Source organism: Pan paniscus, chromosome 10 (assembly GCF_029289425.2).
Source record: "Pan paniscus chromosome 10, NHGRI_mPanPan1-v2.0_pri, whole genome shotgun sequence".
NCBI classification, from domain to species: Eukaryota; Metazoa; Chordata; class Mammalia; order Primates; family Hominidae; genus Pan; species Pan paniscus.
In genome coordinates, this window is record NC_073259.2 from 13,190,989 (window position 1) to 13,199,525 (window position 8,537).

An 8,537-nucleotide genomic window follows, 5' to 3' on the forward strand; every position below is an offset into this window, starting at 1 on the left:
TATATGTAATTGTACGTGGAAGAATATACCCCATGCATGTCAAGTGCAAGTGCCTGGGCCAGGCAATTTCCAAAGCACCTCTTCAGGTAGTCAGTTTCCATCCTGGGGCCCAAGTTCAATTTCCAGGTTTTTTTTGTTATGGTTTGGTTTTTGGGTTTTTTATGTTGCCGCTGTTTGTTTTGAGACAGGGTCTCACCATCCTGGCTGGAGTGTAGTGGCGCGATTTTGTGTTGTTGTTGTTGTTGTTAGATGGAGTCTAGCTCTGTCGCCCGGGCTGGAGTGCAGTGGCGCGATCTCTGCTCACTGCAACCTCCGCCCCCCAGGTTCAAGCGATTCTCCTGCCTCAGCCTCCCGAGTAGCTGGGACTATAGGCGTGAGCCACCGCACCCAGCCCCCAAGTTCCAGTCTTGATTTTGCCTCTTACTAGCTGTGTGATCTTCAACAAGTCACTCAGTCTCTGCAAACCTCGGTTTCCTCATCTGTCAGTCCCGCTTCCTCTTTGCTGCGCGCGCCGTCGTTGCCTGGCAACGGGAGGCGACGCCCGGATTGAGAGAGAGTAGGTGGGTGCATTGGGTGAGCGCCCACGACAGAGGCCGTTTTGACCGTTGGGCCTTGTCAGTTCCTTAGGACTCGCCTGGGTCTCCAGTCAGTGGCCGGAGGCGACTCCCGGATTGAGCCTAAGTGCGTGCCTAGGGTGCGCGCCCACCACGGAGGTGGTTTTGACGGTTGGGCCGTGTGAGTTGCTAGGACTCACCTGGGTCTCCAGTCAGTGCCGGGCCGCCGCCCCTGCCGCCGCCGCCGCCGCCGCCCCTGCCGCCGCCGCCGCCGCCGCCCCTGCCGCCGCCGCCGCCGCCGCCCCTGCCGCCGCCGCCGCTCCTCGAGCGCTCCTCCTCTGTGGAGAGCGCCGCGGGCACCTGCAAGACAGGGGGCGCCCCTTCCACAAACCCGAGTAGGAAAACCAACCTAAGGGCTCCAGGTGGAGCGTTGCCAGATACAATACAGTAACGCATGCGCAGTCAACTTTGAATTTCAGATAAACGAGTTACTTTTGAGTACAAATATAGTATCATACAAAGTTATTCGTTGGTTATCTGAAATTCAGGGTTACCTGGGAGTGCTGTGTTTATTTGCTGAGTCTGGCACCCCGGCCCAGGCCGCCTCCCTGTCCACTCTGGCTGGGTCTCCCAGGCGTGGGCAAGGGACCTCCTTCTACCTCCTGTGGCAACTTCTTCAGGCTGGAGGCAGCTGTCTCTGTGGAAAGGGGCTTTCGTATGTTGAGCCAAGATGCCTATTGGTGTATGTGAAAAATAACACTACTAGGCCGGGCACGGTGGCTCACGCCTGTAATCCCAGAACTTTGGGAGGCCGAGGCGGGCAGATCACAAGGTCAAGAGATCGAGACCATCTTGGCCAATATGATGAAACTCCGTCTCTACTAAAAATACAAAAATTAGCTGGGCGTAGTGGCGCGCTCCTATAGTCCCAGCTACTTGGGAGACTGAGGCAGAAGAATCGCTTGAACCCGGGGGGCGGAGGTGGCAATGAACCGAGATCGTGCCACTGCACTCCAGCCTGGCGACAGAGCGAGATTCCTCTCAAAAAAAAAAAAAAAAAGAAGAAGAAGAAGAAAAAGAACCCTACTTAAAACAGGAAAGTTGGGTTATTCTCGTCGTTCATGGACAGGAAACAAGTGCTCAGGGAGATGACAAGCCTTGCACACTTCCCACTGATATGCTCAGAATTCCCACACAGAACCTTGACTTGGCCCAACCCTTAGGCCGGAAGTTTTCCCGTTAGAGATAATGGTCCCCTTCTCATATTCATCTTTCCGGAGCATCAGGAGGAGGCTGTTCCCATTTTTATGTTATTTCACTTCAAGTGACGTTGAGATGTCTATGCAGTATTTTTGTCTTTGGAGTATATCATACTGAAGAAATACAGTGAAGATACTGTGTTCCAAAGTCAGATGTAATAATGCTTTCCTCTATGTGGTTGAGACAGCAGTGCCAACTCGATAGGGAATTAGGCTTATTTGTGCCATTTAGTTTTCAGTTTTAATGACTGTATTTACATATACATGCATGCACCTTTCTCTGCTGCTTTGTATTCCTTTCCCCAGTACAAAAGATGGCATACTGTGTGCAGTTTCTGCACCTTGCTTTCTTCACTTCACTCTGTGTCCTTGAGTTCACACTCTACTTTAGAGAGCTTCCGCATTCTCTTGTATATCTGCATAATAATCCATTGTGTTGCTCTACCTCATTAGTCCTGAATTTGATGAATATTCAAATGGAGCTCCAGTTTTACTATTGTAAATAACGGTGCAAATAACCATGTGCATCTGCCATTTCATATTTTTGCAAGCATATCTTTGAGATAGGATCCAAGAAGTGAGATTGGTGGTCAAAGGATAAACACGTGATTTTGTAGATTTTGCCAAATTCCCCTCCATAGGGGTTATATCATTTTGTTCTTTCACGGCTACCATATGACACAAGAGCAGTACTGGAGCCTATGAACCTCAGGATGTCAATGTTTCTGAAATTTTATGCAAATATTAGGTATATTTGTCCAGAGATAGGTCTAGATGCATTGGCATTCTGTCCTCTATAATTGCCGTGCTCATTCCTGTATCAGGGCCCTTCCTCATACCTGGAAGGCTCTTCTCTTCTTTGCCTTGTTTTCTGTTCTTTCAGTAAATTTAAACTGAGCTCAAATGTCACCCCTCAGAAAAGCTTTAATTCACTTCCCTGACTTGTTCAGATCTCCTTTTGTGGGTTAATTTTAAACTCAGGGGTTCATGTGCATGTTTGTTACGTGGGTATACAGTTAATGAGGGGATTGAACATTGTAATCAATCGGCAATTTTTCAACCTCTACCCTCCCCACTTGAGGGTCCCCAGTGTCTTTATTTCTGTCTTTATGCCCATGTGTACCCATTGTCAAGCTCCCACTTTTAAGAAAGAAAATGTGATGTTTGATTTATTGTTTCTGGGTTTGTTCACTTAGGATAATGGCCTCCAGTTCCATCCATGTTGCTGCAAAATACATGATTTCATTCTTTTTTTTTTTTCTTTTTTTAGACGGAGTCTCACTTTGTCACCCAGGCTGGAGTGCAGTGGCCCAATCTCAGCTCACTGCAACCTCTGCCTCCCGGGTTCAAGCGATTCTTCTGCCTCAACCTCCCGAGTAGCTGGGACTACAGGCGCGTAATAACCAGCTAATTTTTGTATTTTTAGTAGAGATGGGGTTTCGCCATGTTGGCCAGGCTGGTCTCAAACTCCTGACCTCAGGTGATCCACCCACCTCAGCCTCCCAAAGTGCTGGGATTACAGGCATGAGCCACCATGCCCGGCCGGATTTCATTCTTTTCTATAGCTGCATAGTATTCCATGGTGTATATATACCACAATATCTTTATCCAAACAGCCATTAATGGACACTTAGGTTGGTTCCATGACTTCACTATTGTAAATACTGCTGCAATAAACATATATGTGCTGGTGTCTTTTTTATATAATGATTTCCCTTCCTTTGGGTAGATACCCAGTAGTGGGGTTGCTGGGTTGAATGGTAGTTCTATGTTTAGTTCTTTGAGATATCTCTATGCTATTTTCCATAGAGATTGAACTAATTTACATTCCCACCAATGGCGTATACGTATTCCCTATTCTCCACATCCATGCCAACATCTGTTGTTTTTTGACTTTTTAGTAATGGCCATTCTGACTCATGTAAGATCATATCTCAGTGTGCTTTTAATTTGCATTTCTTTGATGATTAGTGATGTTGAGCATTTTTTTTTCCAATGTGTTTGTTGGCTGCTATTTATTCTTTCGAGGAATATCTGTTCGTGTCCTTTGCCCAGTTTTTAATGGGGTTGTTTGTTTTTCACTTATTGAGTTCCCTGTCAATTCTGGGTATAAATCCTTTATTGGAGGAATAATTTGCAAATATTTTCTCTCATTCTGTAGGTTATTTCTTTTGCTATGCAGAAGCATTTTAGTTTAATTCAGTCTCGTGTGCCTGTTTTTGTTTTTGTTATATTCGTTTTTGGAGCCTTTTTCATAAAATATTTGCCTAGGTTGATGTCCAGAAGACTTTTTCCTAGGTTTTCTTCTAGATTTTTTATGGTTTTAGGTATTTAACTTAGGTCTTTAATCCATCTTGAGTTAATTTTTAATATGGTGAGGGATAGAGATCCAGTTTCATTCTTCTGCATATGGCAATCCAATTTTCCAGCACCATTTATTAAATAGAGTGTCCTTTCCGCATTATTTGTTTTTATCAACTTTGTTGGTTGTAGGTATTGGCTTTATTTCTGGGTTCTCTTATTCTGTTCCATTGATCTAATTGTCTATTTCTGTACCAGTACCATGCTGCTTTAGTTACTATAGACTTGTGATATAATTTAAAGTCAGGTAATGTAATGCCTCTGGATTTGTTCTTTTTGCTTAGGACTGCTTTGGCTATTCAGGCTTTTTTCGTTCCATATGAACTTTAGAATTGTTTTTTCTAAGTTCATGAGAAATGAAGTTGGTAATTTGATGGGAAATGCATTGACTGTAGATTGCTTTGGGCAATATGGTCATTTTAAGTATATGGATTCCTCCAACCCATGACTATTTGTGTCATCTACAATTTCTTTCACCAGTGTTTTGTAGTTCCCCTTGTAGAGATGTTTCACCTCCTTGGATAAATGTATTCCTTGGCACATGATTTTTTCATGGCTATTGTAAATGGGATTGAGTTTGATTTGGTTCTCAGATTGAACATTATTGATGTATACAAATGCTACTGATTTTTATATGCTGATTTTGTATCCTGAAACTTTACTGAAGTCATTATCAGGTCTATGAGTCTTTTGGAGGAGTCTTTACGGTTTTCTAGGTATATGATCCTATCATCAGTGAATGGAGATAATTTGATTTCCTCTTTTCCAATTTGGATCCCTTTTATTTCTTTCTCCTTCCTGATTGCTCTGGTTAGGAGTCCAGCACTATGTTGAATAGGAGTGGTGAGAGTGGACATCCTTTTCTTGTTCCAGTTTTTAGGGGAAATGTTTTCAACTTTCCCCCATTCAGTATGATGATGTTTGTGGGTTTGTCATATATAGCTCTTATTATTTCGAGGTACGTTCCTTTGACGTTTCATTGGTTGAGGGTTTTTATTATGAAAAGATGTTGAATTTTATCAAATGCTTTTTCAGCATCAGTTGAACTGATTGTTTTTTGCTCTGCATTTTGTTGATATGGTGCCTCATATTAATTGACTAGCATATGTTGAACCATCCTTGCATCCCTGGAATAAAGCCCACTTAACTGTGATGAATAATCTTCTTGATGTGCTTTTGGATTCAGTTTGCTGATATTTTGTTGAGGACTTTGGCATCTATGTTCATCAGAACAGGCCTCATTCAACTCTTCAGCTACGTAACTTCTACTAGTGACCTAATTCTTTGAGATGTCATTCCCTGCAGGAGGGCATCCTTGCTCTTCCAAGTCTAAGTTAAGAGGCATTATTTGGTTTTCTTACCTCGTCTTAGGCCTTACAACACTGCCTGTTTATTTGCTTTTAATATCTACTCATATGTAAATGTAACCTCTTCATAATAGGAAATATGTCTAATTTGCTTCCTAATTTATACCCCAGGCTGGCACATTGTAAGTGTGGAATAACTATTTGGGGAATAAATTCTTACATGGAAACATAACTGTTGCCCCTGTGTGATATATGTACTTTCAATATACTGGCATATTATCTACAGAAATATTAGAAGCTAAAGAAAATTAGAAGCTAAGAGAAAATTCTTAAAATCCCATATTCCCATCTAGGATATTGATTGTGATCTTATAAGCCAAGTTAGACTTAGATGACATGGAAAAGGACATATGTAGGACCTAATCGCCTTTTTTCTTTTGTAGCTTGAAAATGACAGCCTGGGTTTATTTTTATTTTTTACTGATCCATAATAGTTGTGCATATTTATAGAGCACATGTAATATTCTGATACAGGCATATAGTATATAATCATCTAATCAAAGTAACTGCGATATCCATTAGCTCAAACATCATGTCATTTTCAGGGACATGGCTGGAGCTAGAGACCATTATTCTTAGCAAACTAATGCAGGAACAGAAAACCAAATACCATGTGTTCTCACTTATAAGTGGGAGCTAATGATGAAAACACATGTATACATAGAAAGGAACAACACACGCTGAGGCCTATTGGAGGGTGAAGGGTGGCAGGAGAGAGAGGATCAGGAAAAATAACAATGGGTACTAGGCTTAATATCTGGGTGATGAAATGATCTGTACAGCAAACCCCCATGACACAAGTTTACCCATGTAACAAACATGCACATGTACCCCTGAACTAAAAAGTTAAAAAAATTTGCTGAGCACGGTGGCACACGCCTGTAATCCCAGCACTTTGGGAGGCCAAGGCGGGTGGATCACGAGGTCAGGAGATCGAGACCATCCTGGCTAACATGGTGAAACCCCATCTCTACTAAAAATACAAAAAATTAGCCGGGCGTGGTGGCAAGCGCTTGTAGTCCCAGCTACTTGGGAGGCTGAGGCAGGAGAATGGCGTGAACACGGGGGGTGGAGTTTGCAGTGAGGGGAGATCGCGCCACTGCACTCCAGCCTGGGCGAGAGAGCAAGACTCCATTTCCAAAAAAGAAAAGGTTAAAAATTTTTTAAAAAAGAAAGTCTATAGGGCCCAGACTTACCCAACATCTTTACACTTTATTGCACTGTGGCCCTATTAGACTTTCCTGTGAGTTGGATCCTGTCCAACTTCCCAAACAGATGCTGATACTTTGTGGGTTGTGTAGTTATTGATAATTCGTCATCATCTTCTCATAACTGAAAGCTCATGGAGAAATTTTGCCATCTAGTTTTGCTATAAATGGGTTTTGTTCATTGCTCCTTGGTTTTGCTGCCCTAGATGGAGATTTTTAAAGTGCACCGTACTAAAACTACCTACATAGAATCTTCCCCATCTTCATTCTTAAAACACTTTTCTCTCCACTTGGCTTCTGGGATAAAAGTTTTCTGACTTATCTTTTATCTTATTGGCTACTGCTACTCAGCCAACTTTGCTGTTTCTTCATCTTTGTCTTGATCTCCAGATGTTGGTAAATCCTGTGGATTCGCCTTCAATTTTCTTATGTCCACAATTCATATTCGCATGTCTAAGTAAGGTCAACCATTCCTGTGACTTTAAGACAATGCATGTGTAAAGCCCATTTTTTTAATCCCCAGATTTTACCTTTTCTATCAAATTCAGACATGAATAACTGTCCACTTGTACATCTAATAAACATTTTAAAAGTTAACATAATTAAATGGAACTCTTGACTTCACTTTCAAACCACTCCTAGCCCTGTGTTCCTCATTTCAGTAAGTGACAGTATCATTCATCTGGTTGTTCTTGCTAAAAACGTAAAAGTCATGAGTTTTCCCTTTGTAGCATACATTTATTCCATCAACAAATCCTGTCAACTAAACCTTTAATATATATCCCAAATCTTACTACTTCTCACCACTTGTATCTTTATTTCAGTAGAGATAATAGTCATATTTCCTAGTATGGATGAAAATAGTCAAACTCTATAAAATATGTGAAGAGATTTATTCTGAGCCAAATATGAGTGACCATGGCCCATGACACAGCCATCAGGAGGTCCTGAGAACATGTGCCCAGGATGGATGGGGTACAGCTTGCTTTTATATGTTTTAGGAAGGCATGACACATCAAATACATTTAAGAAATACATTGGTTTGGTTCAGAAAGGCAGGACAACTCAAAGCAGGGGCTTCCAGGCTATAGGTAAATTTAAACATTTTCTATATGACAGTTGGTTGAGTTTATCTGAAGAGCTGGGATCAATAGAAAGGAAATGTCCAGGCCGGGTGCGGTGGCTCACACCTGTAATCCCAGCACTTTGGGAGGCCAAGGCAGGCGGATCACCCAAGTTCAGGAGTTTGAGACCAGCCTGGCCAACAAGGTGAAACCCTGTCTCTACTAAAAATACAAAAATTAGCTGGGCATGGTGGTGAGTGCCTGTAACCCCAGCTACTTGGGAGGCTGAGGCACAAGAATCTTTTGAACCCAGGAGGCGAAAGTTGCAGTGAGCCGAGATTGCGCCATTGCACTCCTGCCTGGGTGACAGAGTGAGACTCTGTCTCAAACAAAAGAAAGGTATGTTCAGGTTAAGATAAAGAATTGTGGAGACCAAGTTTTATTGTGCAGAGGAAGCTCTCTGATAGCAGATTTCAGAGACAGCAGATTGTAAAATGTTTCCTATCAGACCTAAAATGGTACCTGGCTCTTAGTTGATTATCTCCTGGATCCAGAAAGGAAGAAAGGAAAACAAAGGGGAAAGGGGATTCTCTATAGAATGTGGATTTTTCCCACAAGGGACTTTGCAGGGCAATTTCAAGGTATGGCAAGAAAATATATTTTGGGGTAAAACATTTTTATTTTCTTTCTAGTTATGCCAGAGTCAGATTGGAAAGTAAGTCGC